Consider the following 20,786-nt stretch of genomic DNA (forward strand, 5'->3'; position numbering starts at 1 on the left):
CATGGGAGTGGTACCTGAGTGGTGAGAATCAGGTGCTGTAAGGCTTCCAAGGGAGCCAGGCCACACAGCCCCCCTCTGCCCATAGTCAGTGCAATTACTAAAATAAGCATGTTGGGGTGAGGGCATGAAACATAAATAGAGGAAATAAATTCCAGGTAGTACAGACAAAGAATTTGGCACCAGATCCAATCCTGAGCTGGAGAAAAGGAGACAGAAAATGTAAATAACAATACTGTAATCCTATTTTCACCAGGAGAGTTTGCTTTCTTCAAGTTAAATGTTAAGATTGCTGTTGAGAAATCTTGTGCCACCAGATCATTAATAGCACTTTAGCTGTTGGCTATTATTCAACACTCTGAATGTATTGAAAAGTTTCATGTTTAGATAAATCTGGTCTTTATTCTGTGCAATTCAGAAGTAGGCCAAAACTCATGCAAAAAAAGAAATCACTAGAAAACAGAGTCAAATATCTCCCAAGCGGATGAAACAAAATATGCTATAGGCTAAGTATCTCCTGAGATTTCTGTTTCTCAACTGACCTATTGCGAATATAGAATCTGATAACAAACAGTTACAATTAAATGTTTTTTTTTTCCACTTTGCACGGAAAACTATTTGGTAATCTAGTTTTATGCAGTAATTTGATGTCCTATAGACATGTTTAAGTAGTCTGGCATGCTTGGTTGACAAGTAGTCCTCAGCACAAGTTGCAATTGGGAACGTTCCTCTTCAAGGGCCAAAAGATCTTTGTATCTCCCATTGATTAATTACTTATTTGCCTTTTAGAAATAAAAAAAAAAAATGCTCCAGGTGGAATAAATATATAAAAAATAATACAGTTTCACAGAATACGTAGTCTAAAATAATAACAAAACACAAGGAATAAACTTCAGAAAACACATGTGAAGAACCAACACACAATCACACTGAAGCAAACATAAAGAAAGTAATAAAAAGGAATTTTCACGCACACCTTGATAAGTAACATCTTATGAACTCCAGATGGAAGCTGTCTTTGGCACCGTGCAAGCATTGGAGCCGACTCTGTGGGTGCTGTGGGTGCTTGAGCACCCCCAATATTGGAAAAATCCCTTGTATGTGTCCAGGGAGGGATTATTTACATTGGGCTTAGCACCCCCAATAATTTTGAAAAGTTGGCTCCTATGCGTGCAAGTACTATGATGAGCCTTTGCAGCAAATTTGAGAGACTGAGGTTGTACTCCACATACCTTGGCTTAGGAGTGAGGTTCATTGCTGCTATGGTATGCACAAAACTAAGGAGTCCTTTTACTAAGGTGCGCTAACGGATTTGGAGGCAGATGCAGCAACCAAACGTAAAAAAATCAAAATCGTTAAAGTCCCTAACGATTTTTAAAAAACGAAGAATGCACCAAAAAAAAAAGTCACACATGCTCAGATCGGTATTCAAACGTACAATGTATCAAAGAATCACAATACACATCGGTAATCGGCCCCTAAATCATGCGCAGAGCAGCCAAGCGTTTTGCTGGCTGCTCTGCGCATGCTGCAAACATAAAAACAAACAAAAAAAAAAGCCACAACACATACACGTGGCTACCCGGTCAGCAAAATCCAAAAACAAAGGATCGGGAGGGGGCAAGGGCGCTCATCAGGAGCGTCCTGTATGGACGGCCTTGCCCCCCCCCCGCTGCTCCCCACTTTCCGCCGCTCCCCCCCCCCCCCCCGAAAAAGCAAAATGCTAGCTGCCCCGGTCTCCCTCCCTTCCTGTTCCTGTGTTCTGCAGAGCTAACTCCGCCTCCCGTCATTCTTTCGCCCCGTGCCCTGCCCCTGCTGCCCCCCCTGAGGTCGACTACGCCGCTCCCCCCCTCCACCGAGACCCCCCTCCCTATTAACGACCCGAGCAGCGCCTCTCACCTCTTTCTGAAGCGCTGCACGGGCAGGAAGATCTATTGTGTTGGTTGTAGAGTCTCCATGACGTCTCTTCTTTCCTGGCCCAGGCCCCGCCTCCTTCTGACGTAGTTACTCTGCAGAACACAGGAACAGGAAGGGAGGGGGACCGGGGCAGCTAGCATTTTGCTTTTTCGGGGGGGGGGGGGAGCGGCGGAAAGTGGGGAGCAGCGGGGGGGGGGGGCAAGGCCGTCCATACAGGACGCTCCTGATGAGCGCCCTTGCCCCCTCCCGATCCTTTTTTTATTTGATGTGTTTTCTGACGTCCTTTGGACCAATCACAGCGCTTTTAGCTCTGCTAATGCGCTGGGATTGGCTCAAAGTTTGTTTATTTTTTCACTTAATGATTTTTCCTGGCACAGAGCTGTCCTAGATTTCCTGCCTTTTTCCTGCGTAAAGGCAATCGGAAAAGGTTAGTGCATGTCGTTTCAATGGGGTTTTCACACTAATTGTTCATCTCCATTCCGTTTTCGTTAGCTGCTGGCTTCCTCGGTAAAAGCCCTTTGATGCATGCAACGGATCAAATTTTCCTCGTTGGAGGGTCATTAAAGGCTCATTTAGCTTTAGTGCATCTGCCTCTTAGTGTATGCTAAATGATAGGACGCCCATAGGAATATAATGGGTGTCTTATCATTTAGCACATGCTAATCATTAGTGCATGCTACATCTATTATTACGCCTTAGTAAAAGGACCACTAAGTTGTAATATATTATAACATATTTTTGTGGCATCTTATCTACTGCAAAGGTTTATTGGCGTGCATCAGTACTGAGATCTTTGCCTTCCTCTTCTTTTGTATATGCACAAAAGTAAACAATTTGGAGATATTGCCCCCAAGGGGTTTGTGTACTGAAGGGTTCCACAATTTGATAAAAGAACAATAATAAAGGAAAACACCTGAAATCTGGGTGTTTCTGCTCTATCTACTCAATGATGGTAGTGATAAGAACTACAACAAAAGAAAAGAGGTATGCGGGTAAGAATCAACTTTTTTATTAAAGGGACTCTGGCTGATGCAATGGAAAAGGCTTCAGTAGGTGGAAGTTAAACAAACATTGAGGCTAACAGGAAAAAATACCTTCACTGAACCTGGAAGTCAACCAAGCAATGATAGCAAATCATGTGGCACTCCAGCTGTGTGAGTCTACAGAACTAAATTCTTAATACTCCATTTATTAGCTGCAAAAAAACCCAGTTTAGATAAATAGAAATACTATTCTACCAAAATGGAAGAAAAAGTCACATCAAGCTCAGATTAAACAATGATCTTAGGGGCCCTTTTACAAAGGTGTGTAAAGCCCTACTTGCATCCAGCGTATACCAGATCAGCATTACCGCCCGGCTACCATTTTCTACTGCGTGGCGCTTACATGGCAGTGAGCATGCCTAGAACCTGGGTAGCACATGAGACCTTACCGCTAAGTCAATGGGTGGCAGTAAGGTCTCAGGCCGAAAATGGACGTGCTCTGGTTTTTATTTTGCCGCACATCCATTTTCTGGAGCCTTAAAAAAAGGCCCTTTTTCTAGGATGGGGCAAAAACTGGCCTGATGCACTCACACTGCTGCAGGCCACTTTTTGCTGCGGCTTAGTAAAAGGGCCCCCTTAAAGTCATAGCATTGGCTTAAAAAAAAAAAACTCCATTGAGACTCATGAAACCTTATTTTTACTGCCCCAATCATTCAATGTTAAGTTCAGTAAAAAACAATTAATCACTCATCTTAACAAGCTCAGGGCTTCAAAATCCATGACTTCTTCACTTCTTATTAATGTCCATGTCCGAAGATGGCCAGCGTTTGGCTTAGCTACTTCAGGGTGCCATAGACCAAAACGAAATGAACTTCTCTGTGCACTCGTTGCATATGGACATTAATGAGACGTTAAGAAGTACGGACAATGTGGATTTTGAAGCTCTGAGCTTGTTAAAACAAGTGCTAAATTGACTTTTTGTTGAAATGAACATTGAGGGGGCCCTTTTATAGAACTGGGGTAAGGCCAACGTGGGCTTACCACTCGCTCTTCCGGGGCTACCACTGGAACAACGTGGCTGCCAGTGTTAGTCCCACCTTGAGCGCGTGCCATTTCCTGGGGAAATAAAACCCCCCTGGAAATGGCTTGCGTGGCAGTAACCCAGTGGTAATTGGGCATCGATGTATGCTGGCCAGTTACTGCCAGGTTAGCGCAGGAGCCTTTATCACCACCTCAGTGGGTGGCGGTAAGGGCTCTCCGTTGCATGGCCATGTGGTAAGAGTTCTCTTACCGCGTGGCCATGTGTGCCTGGGGTCTTTTTACCCGCTGTGGTATAAAGGTCCCTGGTGCACGGGAGAAACGGCCTCCACCACTAACGCAGTCCTCTTTTTTTTTCTGCAGCAGGGTAAAAGGACCCCTGAATGATTTGGACAGTAAAAATAAGGTTGAGATTTCCTTGTAAATGTATAGTAAGATGTAATGCAGTTAAATATGTATTCATGGAACCCTCTCATTTAACATGTTTTGTTGCCTCAAAAAGATCTTGAGGGGAGTAATTAGAATCATTTAACACCAGTTCTGTCTTAGGTGCAAAGAATGCTTTAAAAATGTTGCTTTATTTCTCTTTTTCATTAATCCTAGAATCTAATAATGTGGACTTGAGTGTCAGTTTATATGTATTATTTAATATTTCCTTAATATTCTTGATTATCACTTTCCTGAACAAGTGTAAATCCTTGATATAATAATGATTGAAACTTATAAATAAATAAAAAAAGGTTTAATGAGTCTCAATGAAAAGTTTGAGTTTGATACGCTTTTTGTTTTTCCATTTTGGTAGAATAGTATTTCTATTTACCTAAACTACTTTTGCACCTAGTAAGTGGAGTCATAAGGATATAGTTGTGTATAGCAGCTTTTTGTAACACAGCCCTGGGAAGAGGGGTTGGTGGTTGAGAGGCTAGGATGGGGGAGGGCAGACTTATACGGGGTCTGTGCCGGAGCCGGTGATGGGAGGCGGGACTGGTGGTTGGGAGGCGGGAAATACTGCTGCACAGACTTATATGGTCTGTGCCCTGAAAAAGACAGGTACAAATCAAGGTAAGGTATACACATGAGTTTATCGTGGGCAGACTAGATGGACCGTGCAGGTCTTTTTCTGCCGTCATCTACTATGTTACTATGTTACTATGTAACTACCCAGATTTGCTTACAAAATTTTGTTCGGTCTGCAAAGGGCTAAATTTTGGGGCATTAGCCTAATAAAATGAGGGACAAAACCTCCAAAATGAGGGGTCATATTAAAAATGACAAGCAGAGGAAGGCTACTGAAATAATGAGGCATTCATGATAAGTTTGCAGGTTGTAGGATTTATGACACCAGTCTGGCCTCAACTAAATTTGGGGCTGCAAGAAACATTTTTTTGTCTAAGCAAACGACATCATGTGATACGGGTTTTGCCAAAGCTGAGAAAAAAATCTTGAATGTAAAAGAAACAGGTAAACTGACTTATAAAATCATGAGTGCTATGGAATGTTTAAATTGGGAACAGTTGTTTGATCTGTCAAAGAAGAGGACACTCCACTAATTAGCAGTAGATTGGAAATAAATCATTTGGCTATTTTTTTGCTCATGCTGTGCATAATTAAGCAATGTATATTGCTAGAGGATGTGGTCAAGGAAATCGCACAGTGAGGATCAAAAGAGGTTTGGAAAAATTCTTGGAAGGACAGTCCATAAAACTATATTAGCCAGGTAGACATGACCAAAACCGAGCTTCTCCTCTTTCCCCCTAAACCTGCCTCTCCTCTCCCCCCATTCTCTATTTCGGTAGATAACACTCTCATCCTCCCTGTCCCGTCTGCACGCAACCTTGGAGTCATCTTTGACTCCGCTCTCTCCTTCTCTGCTCATATTCAGCAGATTGCCAAAACCTGTCGTTTCTTTCTCTATATTAACAAAATTCGCCCTTTCCTCTCCGAGGACGCTACCAAAACCCTTACCCACACCCTTATCACCTCTCGCCTAGACTACTGCAATTTGCTTCTCGCTGGTCTCCCACTCAGCCATCTATCTCCTCTTCAATCTGTCCAAAACTCTGCTGCGCGTCTTATATTCCGCCAGAGTCGCTATACTCACGTTAGCCCTCTCCTCAAGTCGCTTCACTGGCTCCCTATCCGCTTCTGTATACAGTTCAAACTTCTCCTTTTGACCTACTCTGCAGCTCCTCAGTACCTTTCCGCTCTCATCTCTCCCTACACTCCTCCCCGTGAACTCCGTTCGCTGGGTAAATGTCTCCTGTCGTCCCCCTTCTCCCCCACTGCTAACTCCCGGCTCCGTGTCTTCTATCTCGCTGCTCCCTATGCCTGGAATAGACTCCCTGAGCCAGTACGTCAGGCTCAGTCTCTGGCTGTCTTCAAGTCTAGGCTTAAAGCCCACCTCTTTGCTACTGCTTTCGACTCCTAACCATGACTCTGTTACTCAACACCCTCACTTATCACCACTACCACTGCAATTTCCCCACCTCTAGCTGTCTGTTCGTCTGTCCAATTTAGATTGTAAGCTCTGTTGAGCAGGGACTGTCTTTTCATGTTAATTTGTACAGTGCTGCGTAAGTCTAGTAGCGCTATAGAAATGTTTAATAGTAGTAGTAGTAGGTAGAGTGGAAGAGCCATTGCTCATCCCTGGAAATGAACTATGAGAAACAGATCTACTTTTTGGGATCTGCTAGGCACTTGCAACCTAGACTGGGCACTGTCGAAGAGAGGACATTGGGTTTGATGGTCCTTGGTCTGACTCAGCATGGCTATTCTTATGTTCTAATATTCTACTGAAAAAAAAAAATGAGAAGTCCATCACCAGTTAACAAGTCCATGCTATTGACTGTCTGGATGGAGCAGTGTGTTTGATGTTTTAGTCCAATTGAATGCACAGAAATAAAGGAACAATAAAAAGACTATGGTGATGGCTAGATTAAGTATAGCTAGGTGATGGAGGCAGGAGCGGCTGCTTTCACTGGAGGAGTGGCAAAAGAAGGTTGACCAAATCATGAGTGAGGAATGGTGAGAGGAGGAAACAAGTTTGTTTGAGAAATTGTGGGAGCCGTGTATTGTCAAAATAAACAATGGGGGAGTCGGAGATTGGATGAAAGCCCCAAGACAGGGGGAAAGATGTCTCATCTAGATTCAGTCACTCTAATTGCATTCTGTTGGGACAAAGTAGCAAGGGGATGATTTGCAACTGAGATGGCGTAACTCCTTCCGCCTTATGACATTCGGGAGGTTTGAGGCACAGAAATGTGAACCTGGAAAATTTGATCGTTTCCAGATAAACTCTCTGTTCCCTTCTCCACCATCGCCAACTCCAGACTTTGAGCAGGGACTGTCCTTCATTGTTAACTGTACAGCGCTGCATAACCCTAGTAGCGCTTTAGAAATGTTAAATAGTAGTAGTAGTAGTATATGTGGATAAGCGTAAGTTTCCTTATGTCTTGCTGTTTTGGACTCAATCTTAGGTTGTGCAAGTCAGAATATGTAGTACATATAACCGCCCAAGATGTATGGAAAGAAAGTGATAATGGGCTACATTTTATATATGCCACCTAACAAATAAGGGCCAACCCCCCCACTTAAGCAGTATTTTATATGCTGTACCTAAAGTTTCTCACGGTTTATAGAATGAACGCTTAAGTGAAGAGGTTGCCATTTGCACCAGTGAAAATGTGGTGCAAATGCCTAAGCCTAAATGTACACATGGAGCACCATTATTCTACCATTACACCTGTAACTGAAAACCACACACCCGATCTGCCCCGAAATGCCCATGACTCTCCCATTTCCAACCTCCCTTTTTTGGGCCGCGTGTAAATTTTAGGCACAGGTAAGTCCCATTTAAATCTAATTAGTGCTATTGCTGGTTAAAAAGCCAATTATTGGCATTAATTGGCTTGTTATTCAATTGTGCACACTAATCGGGGATGTGCCTAGATTTCCGCGTGCAGTTTGTGGCAACTTTTATAGAATCAGGGGGAATACCTTTTTATTGGACTAACTTAGGGACCGTTTTACTAAAGTGTGATAAAATCTGGGTTTAATGCATTTTTAATGCAGGACTTTCCCCATGCGCTAAGTCCAGATTTAACGCGGCACTTTTTAGAGCTTTTAAAAAAATGTGCAGGTCGTGTGCTAATGTCATTAGTGTGTGGTACCTGCATAGCACTAATATGGGAGTACTTATTGACTCCTGTTTAAGTAGTGGTAGGTGCTCCCCCATTAACTCTGTTATTCAGTTAGTGCACTCTAATCCTACTGCACTAGCTGGATAATGCAGAAACACCTACTGTCTGCCCATGACACCATGCCCCTCTGGAAAATATGTTCTACAAATCAGTAACTGAAAAAAAAAAAATCCCCTACCTCACTGGTAGAACAAATCAAATAGAACCTACACAACCAGGAAAATGTACCAGCTATATATAGAAGAGAGAGAAGCACCCTTAGAAATGTAAACACCCATTTGGTAGTCACTGAAGACCAGACCACTAACGGATGAAACATTGCATTTCATTTACTGGGCCACTCACTCACAGTGGTATTTTTTTATGTGCAATAATGTGCTATATTTTGTGCATCTGTGTGCCCCAATAGTGCTAATAATACAAATGCACTGCGAATAACCAGCTAAGCCAGCATAAATGGCTTCAAAATGTAAGAAAATGTTACTTATCTTGTGAACCCTTTGCCAGTCAAAAAACCTAATGCTAAGGGCTCCGATGATGAAATTGCTCAAGTGTCATGTAGAAAAGACTGCTCTTCCCTAAAATATAACCATGCCCCTGATGCCGCAGGTTTCAGACGAACTGGGACTCGGGTTAGGGCTGTCTCTTCCTTGGATTGTCCGCCAGCCATACACATCAGTAATGCAAGGCTTCCTATGTGAAAACAGGCAAAATACTGCAAAGTGCTTTTTGCAATAACGTATTATTCTGTGCAAAAGGCTTAGCACCCTTTAGTAAACAGGTCCCTTAATACATTTCTTGAGAAGGCCTCAGGAATTATACTCCATCACTAAAAATAAAACAGGTAAAGGGAAAAGACAAAGTTACATCAGGAGGGTTTCTTGAAGTTGAAACCAGCAGAGCTAATTGGACAGGTAAGACAATCTGTAGAGGGAATGTTGCCTACGAGCGATTACCACCAGTTTATACCTGCTCCCCAAAGAATCAGTACTACTTACATTTTTCAAAATAAAACCCCACCTATTCATTTTTTTTGCTATATTACTTTTTTTTTCTTGTTTTATTTCTAATTCTGGGCTCCTTTCATTGACTCAGTACAGTTTGTTCCTTAAATGTTGTACTTTATTTAAAATAATTACCCATATAATGTTCACACTTTTATTTGCTTCTTCTGAGTATACTCGTGAGTTATTTATGCTGTATCCAAGCTTCATGTTTCATGCAATGCATACATAGGGTTGAGACACAGTAAAAGGATGCTCTGATTTAGGAGGATTCGTAAGAGAGCAGGGGGCTTATTTTCAAAGCACTTAGACTTACAAAGTTCCATAGGTTACTGTGGGGCTCATTTTCAAAAGAGGAAAATGTAAAGAAGTGGTATAAATCTGCATTTGGACGTTTTTCTCACAAAATTGTTCAAATGGGTATTATCGAAACCAATTTTTAAATGTTTTTCTATGAAGTCCGTCAGAAGTGCGTTCAAATCACAAGGGGGCATGTTAAGGGTGGGATCTTGGACATTTTGCTGCCATAATATAGATCCAGCTCAGATCACAGCACAAGAGGAAGTTCTTTGTAATATGAAAGGAAGATAACAGTTTCCTGAAGTTTGAAGTTAAATTGAGAACTGGTGCCATGGTGAGATGAATAATTTTGTCTGACTGCTGCTCGTATATATTATTATTTTTTTTTTTTTTGTAATTGTGGTTAACATGTTAAATGTTTTGAATGATTTCACTGTATGTTATTTTTGAAATTGTCTAGAATCATGAGAGTGGTCTACACAATTTTTATAAATAAAAAATTGGAGAACTCTTCTAGTGTAGCAGACCCCAAGTGTCTAATGCGTGTATCTGGTGACGTGATAAGGGGCTCCATTAGGATCCCTGTGTAGGAGTGGAACACCGGATACTACCCGAATACTACTGCCTACCAGAACAACCTCATGTTTTGTGCCTACTGATGGACTTATACTTATGTATTCTACCTCTGCTTGTGGCTTTTAGCCATACTTTATTACTGCACTGGACCTTTGTGCCTTACCCAGTTTTATTGTTTACTAATGTAAGACAGAATGCAGGGCTATTAGTCATATAGCTTGTAACTGTAACTGTAGTAGCAAGGCGTATACGAGATCAGCTTGCACGTAGGTGCCACATGAATAGGTGGCCTTGGAGGGTGCTAACACCCCCGCCCTGCATCTCTGAGCTGACGAGCCTTATCTCCTGTGCTAGAAAGGAGCATTGTGTGTATGTAGAATAAGCTGCTAAGTTTCGTTTCTCTTGCCAGTATCTTTTCAGTATTATGACGTGTGTACGTACTGAGAACTACAATTATGCACTGTAAGAACTACAACTGTTTACTGCGCATGCCAAATGTGACGTGTAAGGGGCCTAGTGCGCAGGCCCAGTAGGGAAGTATAAATGTAAGTGTCAGGTGATTTGCGACACACAGTGTCCTGAGACTACTCGGTACTGTTCACTTGCTAGCAATAAAGTTGCCTTGTTTGGAACCAAATTTGGCCTTTTGTCTTCTGATTTACTAGCCTGTTTCAGTGGCGAGCCAGCCAGGAGTGTTATCAAAAGGGAAATCGGATTATATTCTTCCCCTCCCCCACTGCGGACGGATCGGGTCATCGATCCCCTTCCGAGAAGGTGGTGAGTGGCCACCGCTGATTTCAGCGTCCATCTCCCGGAGGAGGGCCGATCAACTCCGCCTGACTGTAGAGGGGGCTGTGTGGTTCCGGCAAGGCACCTTTTTCTATTTCAGAGAGAAGCGTACGACGGCGCGGCCTGCGACCCCGGCGGACAGGCGAGTATACTCTACGTAGTGACCGGCCCAGTAAGGACCGAAGAAGAGGCGTGATCACCCTCTTTTAGCCAGTGACTAATACGGACTATTGGTATAAGACTAGGTCCCGAAACTCACTAGGCTCCGACGACGAAACCGAGCGGCGAACGGGAGGGTTTCTTGTGGCGTATGAAAGTGTGTGAATGGGCTTGCAGTTCCAGGCCGGGCGACCGCGATCTGGTCAGGCCGAGTGTTGAACCTTCTGTGTCTGGTGGAACGAGACCCCTTACTCCTCCACCACCCCTTTCCCCCTTTGTCCGTCACCTGTCCTTTGGCACTCAGGTTAGGATGGGCGGGGGTGGGTCCACACCGTTAGATTTAATGACGAAACACTTTAGCGAAGTGTTCGATCAAGATAAGTGTAGCAGGGCCGGGATGATACAGCGATGTCAATTTATGTGGCCAGGGCTAGGGATTGCTGAATGGCCCCCGGGAGGGTCATTTGTGTATGAAAAGGTGGCGGCGGTCATGAATATTGTCATAGTTGAAGGGAACCCAGGCTGCCCCGAGGACATTCCATACATCCAAGCGTGGTTGGATGTAGTCCGGGATCCGCCTGCTTGGGCCCAACGGAAGGTAGAGAAAGCCGCCCTCATGGTGGTGAAGCAGAGGAAGGGCCGGAAAACTAAACTTAAAGCCCTGCCGACCTATGCCTTCGCTCTCCAAAGCCCGGCAACCGCTGCCGTTCAGAAGGCCGCAGGGACCGCCCCCATACGGCCGACCGCCCCTAGCGTAGAAGCCACTGAGACCACGCCCCCTGCTACCATTGTTAAGGCAGGAACCGCGCCCAGTACTACCAACACACTTTCTAGAATGAAAACCCCGAAGGAAACCCGAGGGAAAGTTCAGGGTTTGCCTGAAAAGAAGCCTCTAAAGGCCCCGATACTTGCTACGGCGGAAGCATACGAGGACGATATTGCGCCACCGCCATATGCCCCTATATACCCCGACTTCGCGGGCCTAGCAGAGGGCCCGGATAACGCCGAGGCCTCCGGGTCAGAGTCGGAGGCCGAAGAGATTTCCCGACCAGCCTCACCCGAACCAACTGGCCACGCGACTACCCGGAAGAGTAAACGGGTTGTGAAGAACATTACCCGGTTTCCCCAATCAAGTCCGCAAACGGCCCTCCCTCCCGGCCGTAAAGGGGGGCCCATCAATATATACCCAGTCCGACTATCTACCACTTTTACTCCAAACCCGACAGAAGAAGGGGGTCAGCCCATTGAATCAACAGTTTATAGCCACGTTCCCTTCTCCAGTGCCGACTTGTACAATTGGAAATTGCATGGGCCATCTTACGACCAGAAGCCCGAGCAGTTGGTAGAATTAGTGGAAGGCATTATATACAGCTATAATCCCACGTGGGGAGACCTTAGACAACTAAGCGCCCATATTCTGACCACGGAAGAACGCCGTCTCTTACAACAGAATATGGAGCAAGCTGTCCGGGATGCGAACCCAACTCATGCTAACTTACAGAATCTAATAGAAACGGAGGCGCCCCTCGCTGCCCCTGCGTGGGATTACCGGACCGTTGAAGGCCAGACCTTTATCCGCCGGTATCAGCAGGCGTACCTGGCAGCCTTGAAGAAGGGGAAGCAGAAGGTTACAAATATGGGGAAAATCCACAGTGTAGTCCAACTGAAGGACGAGAGCCCGGGGGACTTCCTTGAACGACTTATGGAGGCATTCAGAAGGCACAGTCCAATAAACCCTGAAGATCCCAAGAACCTCCCAACCGTGGTTATGAGTTTTGTTAGTCAGTCAGCACCGGATATACGAAGAAAGCTGCAGAGAACGGAGGGGTTTGAAGGGATGAGCATCAGCCAACTGAAAGCTATAGCTGATCGCGTATTCGGATATCGCGACCAAGAAGAGAAGACGGAGGCCCGGAAGGAATCGACCAGACGGATGCGGGAGAAGGCGGATGTGTTGGCCACGGTACTGGAAGAGCGCCTGAGGTCTAGACCAAAGGGGAGGGGCAAAAGGACAAGAGGAACACGGTCCCCCATAGGACGTAACCAGTGTGCAAATTGTCGGCAAGAAGGGCACTGGTGGGCTGACTGCCCAGAGGAGATACGGGATCGCTCGAGAGAGGAGGAACCATGGGACCGCCCGAGAGAGGAGGAGACTAACGACCGCACAGGCGGCCCCAGACGAGGCCGGGGCCGAGGCCGAGGAGGTCGAGGACGGGATGACCAAAGGGAATGGCAGATGGCTGTTGACGCTACCCGGGACAGTACCGCATGAAGAGACCGGGAGGGCAGAGTCCCCACTGACCCTCTGGTGGAAATTCGGGTGGGGACGCAGTTAATGAGAGCCTTACTAGACACGGGGGCCCAGCGATCTGTAATCACCACTGCCATAGCCCCGGCCACAAAAGAAACCATACCAATTGTGGGGGCCTCCGGGAAATCCCTTGCAGCGCCCCTCCTCAAGGAACGCCAAGTCCAGATCGGAGGGACGATGGTGTCTCATCAGTTCATACACATCCCCGGATGCCCAGTCCCCTTGATTGGTCGAGACCTACTCTGTAAGCTCCAGGCCACCTTGAAGTTCAAGACCACGGGGGAAGTGGAAGCTAGCTTTGAAGATCGGCCAGTAACACTTGTCTGCCCAGTGAGAGAAGAATGGAGACTACACGCCCTCCCAACTGTAGGGCCCGGCGACTGTCGGTATGACCAGAACACCCCTTTTGCCCAGCAGAGGCGGGCCCTAATGGATGAAGTGCCTAATGTATGGGCAGAAGTGAACTCCGGCGGACTGGCCGTTAATGCTATCCCCATATGGATTGAACTCAAACCAAATGCTCAAGTCGTCAACCAAGGACAATACCATATCCCTTATGCGGCCCGGCATAGTATGCAAATTCACTTACACAAACTTCTTCAACAGGGGGTCCTTAAACCGATCAGATCCGCGTGGAACACCCCATTACTGCCCGTTAAGAAGCCAGGCACATCAGAATACAGACCCGTCCAGGACCTGAGAAAAGTCAACAACCAGGTGGCCGATATAGTTGCTCTCGTACCGAACCCTTACTCCATTCTAGCCCAAGTGCCAGCCCACAGCAAGTGGTATAGTGTCATTGATCTGAAGGACGCCTTCTTCTCCATCCCCCTTGCTACCGATAGCCAGAAGTTGTTTGCCTTCACGTGGGAAGACTTACAGACGGGAAATAAGCAGCAATTTACATGGACCCGGCTCCCCCAGGGGTTCAAGAATTCGCCCACCCTCTTTGGCGACCAACTCGCCCAGGACTTGAAGATGTATCAGGACGAGTACGGGCCGGTCGTTCAATACGTGGACGACCTGTTGGTGGCCCGTGAAACGTACACGGACTGTGCAGAAGCTACCCTTTACCTCTTGAAAACCCTGGAAGCCCAGGGGTACCGGGCCAGTCGCAAAAAGGCCCAGATATGCGAGATCGAAGTCGAGTATCTGGGGTTTCGCCTCCGAGAAGGAACCCGAAGGCTCGGTACCCCCCGAACCCAAGCCATTCGCAACCAACCCACTCCTGCGAATAAGAAGGAATTGCGGGCACTCCTCGGAGCCGCTGGATACTGCCGGATCTGGGTCATCAACTTCGCTGTCCTGACCCAAGACTTGTACGCCAAACTGAAAGGACCTGAACTCGAGGGCCAAAATCTCCAGTGGGAGAAGCACGAACTGAAAGCCCTTCAGGACCTCAAGGAGGCCCTTGTGGCCCCACCAGCGCTCGGACTGCCAGACGTGACTAAGCCGTTCCACTTGTTCATCGACGAAAAGAAGGGATTGGCACTTGGAGTCCTCACCCAACTGGTCGGCACCTGGCAACGCCCTGTAGCATATCTCTCCAAGGGAATGGACAACGTGGCACGAGGATGGCCGGGCTGTCTCCGAAGCATTGCGGCAGCCTGTCTGCTGATACACGAGGCCAATAAACTCATGTTTGGCCAAACGCTTTTTGTGACCACACCCCACGCCATCCGCGGCCTACTCGAGAGTCACGGACCCCGATGGATGACCAACTCCCGATTGGTTAAATACCAAGCCCTCCTGTGCGAAAATCCGGAGGTGCGGATCCTGGACACAACTAACCTCAATCCCGCCACTCTCCTTCCAGCCCCTGAACCACCATTCCACGACTGTGAGGAGGTAATGGCCACAGTGCATTCCAGCAGACCTGACCTCAAGGACCAACCCTGGCAAGGGGGCATTACCCTGTTCACCGATGGAAGCAGCCAAGTAATAGAGGGAAGTCGAAGAGCTGGCTATGCTGTTGTATCTGAGGACCACGTGATCGAGGCTATGGCCCTGCCGCCCGGGACGTCAGCCCAGAAGGCGGAACTGATTGCCCTCACCAAAGCCCTCCTGTGGGCTGAAGGAAAAGTTGTTAATATTTACACCGACTCCAAATACGCCTTCCTCACCCTCCAGGTGCATGGAGCCCTGTACAAGGAGAGGGGATTTCTGACAGCTGAGGGAAAAGGACTCGCAAATGCCACCGAGATTTGCCAACTACTCGAGTCAGTCTGGAAGCCAAAGAAAGTAGCTGTGATGCATTGCAGGGCCCACACCGGCCGGACGGACCCTATTGCCCGCGGTAACCAACGGGCGGATGATGCCGCAAAAAGGGCAAGTCAGCTCCCTTACTCACCTCATCCTTCTGACCCCGTACTCGTCGTCCAGCTCCCCGCAGAGACCCCTATCTACACCCCCCAAGAAACGGAGTGGGCCCGACAAGAGGGTCTGGAATCACGCAATGGCTGGTGGATACTACAGGACGGGCGCATATGGATACCCGAAGCCCTGGCCTGGGCAGTGACCAAAGAGGCTCATGACCGCACCCACCTGGGCAGGGACGCTCTGGGGCGCCTACTTGAGAAGACCTACTACATCAACAAACTGTCTTTGTGGACCAAAAATGCTTCCAGTCAATGTGTAACTTGTGCCCGGAATAACCCCCGAACAGGACCCGGTCCTGCGCCAGGACATGTGCTCCGAGGCACTAGCCCTTTTCACGTTTGCCAGATTGACTTCACGCATATGCCCCCGGCCCGGGGCTACAAAGCCATCCTAGTCGCAGTGTGTACGTACACCGGATGGATTGAAGCCCAGCCCACTAGAACGGAAATGGCTAAAGAAGTCACCTCCCTATTGATTCATCATATCCTACCCAGATACGGTCTCCCCAAGCAGATAAACTCCGACAACGGGCCTGCCTTTGCCAGTGAAGTAACTCAACAGCTCAGTACAAGACTGGGCCTCGATTGGAAGTTGCATTGTGCCTGGAGACCCCAGAGCAGTGGAATAGTGGAAAGAGCTAACCGATCCCTGAAGAACCAGCTAGCCAAGCTATGCCAAGAAGCCAAAGCCAAATGGCCCGACCTGCTTCCACTGGCCTTGCTACATCTCAGGTGTACCCCCAAGGCTACCGGCCTTACCCCTTACGAGATGATGTACGCTAGGCCACCACCACTACCCTCTTTCCCCGACTCCTTGCAGATACAGGGCGAGAATTCCTTAGTGAGACAAATGAAAGCCTTACAAGAGGTAGTGCAGAACATCCAGCAATACACTGAGAGGGTAGCTCCCCTGGTTTTTACCAGTCCTATACACCGGTTCAGGGTAGGAGAGGAGGTATGGGTGAAAGAGTGGGATGACTCTGACTGTCTGAAACCCAAATGGAAAGGGCCCTCCCTTGTTCTCCTAACGACCCCAACCGCTGTTAAAATTGCAGGAAACCCAGTGTGGATACATTGGACCCGATTGAAGCCTGCTGCTCCTACTAGCAGCGCCCCGAAGCGTTGGACTGCGCATCAACATCCTGACGCTCCACTACGGCTGACCCTAAGAAAGACGTGAACCGACAGATTCATGCCTGCCCAGCAACAGGAGCTCAGCTTTTGGACCCACTGCGTCTTTGGCTCTGTGTTCATCGCAGCCTTCATCGTGGGCCTCATTATCTTCTTGCTGCAAAGGCTCGGATACCTCCCACCATATATATAATGCTGAGCCTACTCCTTCTCCTTTGCTCAGTCCCGAGCTGTCCTACCACCCTGAGCCAGAATTGCACTGAATGTTTGCGCCTGGTGCGCCATCGTATAGAGGGAGGATATCACCTGGTTACCACCCTCATCCACCAGACGCAACCCCCGGAAGGCAATTGCAAGCTCCTTCCGGCATGTGCCATCATCACCCCGGATGGCCTCCAACAGTTCCACAGATGCCTCCAAGGCAACCTCACTGTCTGCCATAGTCCCACCAAGCCGAGATACTACAATGTCACCCTCAGTGTAGGACTCCCTGCGTATGTGGCCGGGCCCCCGGGAGTTGAAGGTGATGGCATTCTGTATTACGTCAATTCCACTCGCATCCTTGCTGGCGGTATCCAAACTGTGGCTACACTCACCTTCGACGTTTGCGCCGCCATGGACAAACACCCTTGGTCCCGTAAGTGTGGGAGCCAAAGTTGGCGTCAGGCATATGTGAACAACCACAAGTATGTCTGCCCCTTCAGTCCAGACATGAGATGCTGCTCCCCTTGGGTTTGGCTCCCCTGTGCCGGCGACACTCGAGCCTCGGGCTGGGAACGAGTATGCGCTTATACGGGAGGAGGATATGCCGGATGCACCGGCCTGGGTGAATTTCGTCGAGGTTCTGGTAACTATGTGTCCCTAGACTGGCCCATCCGAGGCCACGATATGCCCTGGAGAGGAACGTGGGGCCTTGGCATTGACGGCGGAGGGATGGATCCGCTGACGTATATTACCATATATCAAAGCCTTGAAACAAAGCCTCCCACGCACTACCAGACTACTGTCGTTGGGTACCAAGAGGTATTCGATGAAATCGCCCGCGCTGAAGAGGCAGCGACTAAGTTCCCCATCTCCACAGAAGCGCGGAATATGTTCCTCAACCTGGCCGAAAACATCGCCTTTTCCTTGGGAATTACCAACTGTTTCGTTTGTGGAGGCACGGATATGGGTGAGCAATGGCCTTGGGAAGCGAAGGAGGTCCGACAGCAAACGTGGGATGCGCTCAACACTACTAACCTTACCTTTCCCCAGCGCCCGAAGCCGTACGAGTGGGCTCTGAGAACCAATATCATAGGTACCCTCTGCGCTAGTCGGGCGCCATCGAAGCGTTATTCTGTACCCGTGGGAGATTCCGCTTGCACGGGGGTCCTTCAGTTTAACGGCAGTCGACATACCTGGTGGCAGACGGACCGCCTGCCTGCCCCGGAGCCCATCTGGACTGAACCCACCTTGAACGCAACATGGACACACGGAGGGAATGCCTCCCTTAAGTGGGTAGCCCCGGAGGGCTACTACTACATTTGCGGGCGCAGGGCCTACGAACAGCTCCCAGTCCGCTGGTACGGTACTTGTCTCTTGGGCACCGTCCGACCTAGTTTCTTCCTTCTGCCCCTGCGAGTCGGCGAGACGTTGGGCATCCCCCTTTACGTGGAAAAGGGGCCTGATAACATTGCCAGACGTAAACGGTCTCTTCTAAGCACCAAACCTAAAGTCCAAATTGGAGACTGGAAAGACAACGAGTGGCCGCCAGAACGTATCATTCATTATTATGGACCGGCCACGTAGGCTGAAGATGGCACCTACGGGTACCGTACTCCTATCTACATGCTGAATCGCATTATCCGCTTGCAGGCAGTGCTCGAGATCCTTACCAACGATTCGGCATTTGCCCTCAACATTTTAGCCCGACAGAACACTAAGCTCATTACCGCAGTTTACCAAAATCGCTTGGCTCTTGACTACCTCCTAGCCCAGGAAGGCGGGGTGTGCGGCAAGTTTAACCTCAGTAATTGCTGCTTACAGATTGATGACCAAAGCCAAGTCATCAGCGAGATAACTGACCGCATGGTCAAATTAGCCCACGTCCCCGTCCAAACCTGGAACAGCGCTTGGGATTGGACTTCCTCCCTTACCAGCTGGTTGCCAACCTCCGGGAGCCTACAAGGCCTCCTCGTCATGGGTGGCCTGTTTTTGCTGTCCTGCCTAATAATTCCTTTGTCTCTTCCCTTAGTTTTCAGGTGTCTCCGCTCCACCATGGAAAGTATCGCTGACCGCCGGGCTGCTGCCCAACTCATGGCTCTCCAGGTGTACTCCCCCATTCCCCAGGCTGACGAAGCTGACGAAGAAGAACCTTGTGGCTGACGCGGACTTCTGTCCTCCCGAATCAATTTATGAGCCAATACCCTTGTGCCAGCATAAGACCGGCTACAAAGGGGGGGGGGATTCCACTAGGGGCCCTCCGTCTCAACCCCGGCGAAGTAACCAGCGGCTGCACAAAGGCTTAGGGCTCCTTGTGACCTCCTTGCTAATACTTCTTGTCTCTCCTTTCCTTTTTAGGGTTCGGGGAATGATACTCTCCATCAGAATGAATGTCTAGTATCAAAAGGGGGGAATTGTAGGAGTGGAACACCGGATACTACCCGAATACTACTGCCTACCAGAACAACCTCATGTTTTGTGCCTACTGATGGACTTATACTTATGTATTCTACCTCTGCTTGTGGCTTTTAGCCATACTTTATTACTGCACTGGACCTTTGTGCCTTACCCAGTTTTATTGTTTACTAATGTAAGACAGAATGCAGGGCTATTAGACATATAGCTTGTAACTGTAACTGTAGTAGCAAGGCGTATACGAGATCAGCTTGCACGTAGGTGCCACATGAATAGGTGGCCTTGGAGGGTGCTAACACCCCCGCCCTGCATCTCTGAGCCGACGAGCCTTATCTCCTGTGCTAGAAAGGAGCATTGTGTGTATGTAGAATAAGCTGCTAAGTTTCGTTTCTCTTGCCAGTATCTTTTCAGTATTATGACGTGTGTACGTACTGAGAACTACAATTATGCACTGTAAGAACTACAACTGTTTACTGCGCATGCCAAATGTGACGTGTAAGGGGCCTAGTGCGCAGGCCCAGTAGGGAAGTATAAATGTAAGTGTCAGGTGATTTGCGACACACAGTGTCCTGAGACTACTCGGTACTGTTCACTTGCTAGCAATAAAGTTGCCTTGTTTGGAACCAAATTTGGCCTTTTGTCTTCTGATTTACTAGCCTGTTTCACCTGAAGTGTGTATGGCCCAGGAGCCCATCAATTCAACCTGATCCATGCACAGGCAAATCAGCAGCACCACACAGCCTCCTGCTGACCCAACCCAAAGGTGGTGCTGACCTCCTTATGGAATGGATTGCCTAAATAATATTAGAACAGAGGTGATAATTTTAAGAAATTCAAAATTCTTTAAAAAACATATTATTTTGACATGCGAATCGATAGCAATGGTAAGGTCTACTAGACGCCCTGGGAATTATGAGCCACTATGGTTTAGCTTTTGTTTTAGAGTTATTGTGTTAGAATAGCGAAATGATTGTTCTTGTGTGATGAGACAGGCCTTTTCTATGGGTTTTTTTTTGTAGAGTTCTTTTTCATTTTATTTTATAAATATATATTTGTATGGATTTGAAAACTGCTTAGATCCGGGTATGGGCCTGGCGGAATATAAAATAAACGTGCTCCTTGACAGAGCCCCCCCCCCCTTCTCAAAGGGTATGTGTGTGGGGGGCGGGGGAGGCCATACATCCCGAAGGTGGTCCCCTACGTATGTTACTGTAGAGCACCTTAGCACACCTGTCCTTGTAATACTAGCTGAGCAACTGCACCTTCCTCTGATTTGCAAAAAAACAAACCCTGATTTTCAGCGCTTCCGAAAAATCACCTCCTAAATTCATGTGGAGTATAGCTGGTTCTTTGGGAGGCCCTAACCCAGTTTTGTCGTACAGACACGG

Source organism: Microcaecilia unicolor, chromosome 8, assembly GCF_901765095.1.
Source record: "Microcaecilia unicolor chromosome 8, aMicUni1.1, whole genome shotgun sequence".
Taxonomy (NCBI): domain Eukaryota; kingdom Metazoa; phylum Chordata; class Amphibia; order Gymnophiona; family Siphonopidae; genus Microcaecilia; species Microcaecilia unicolor.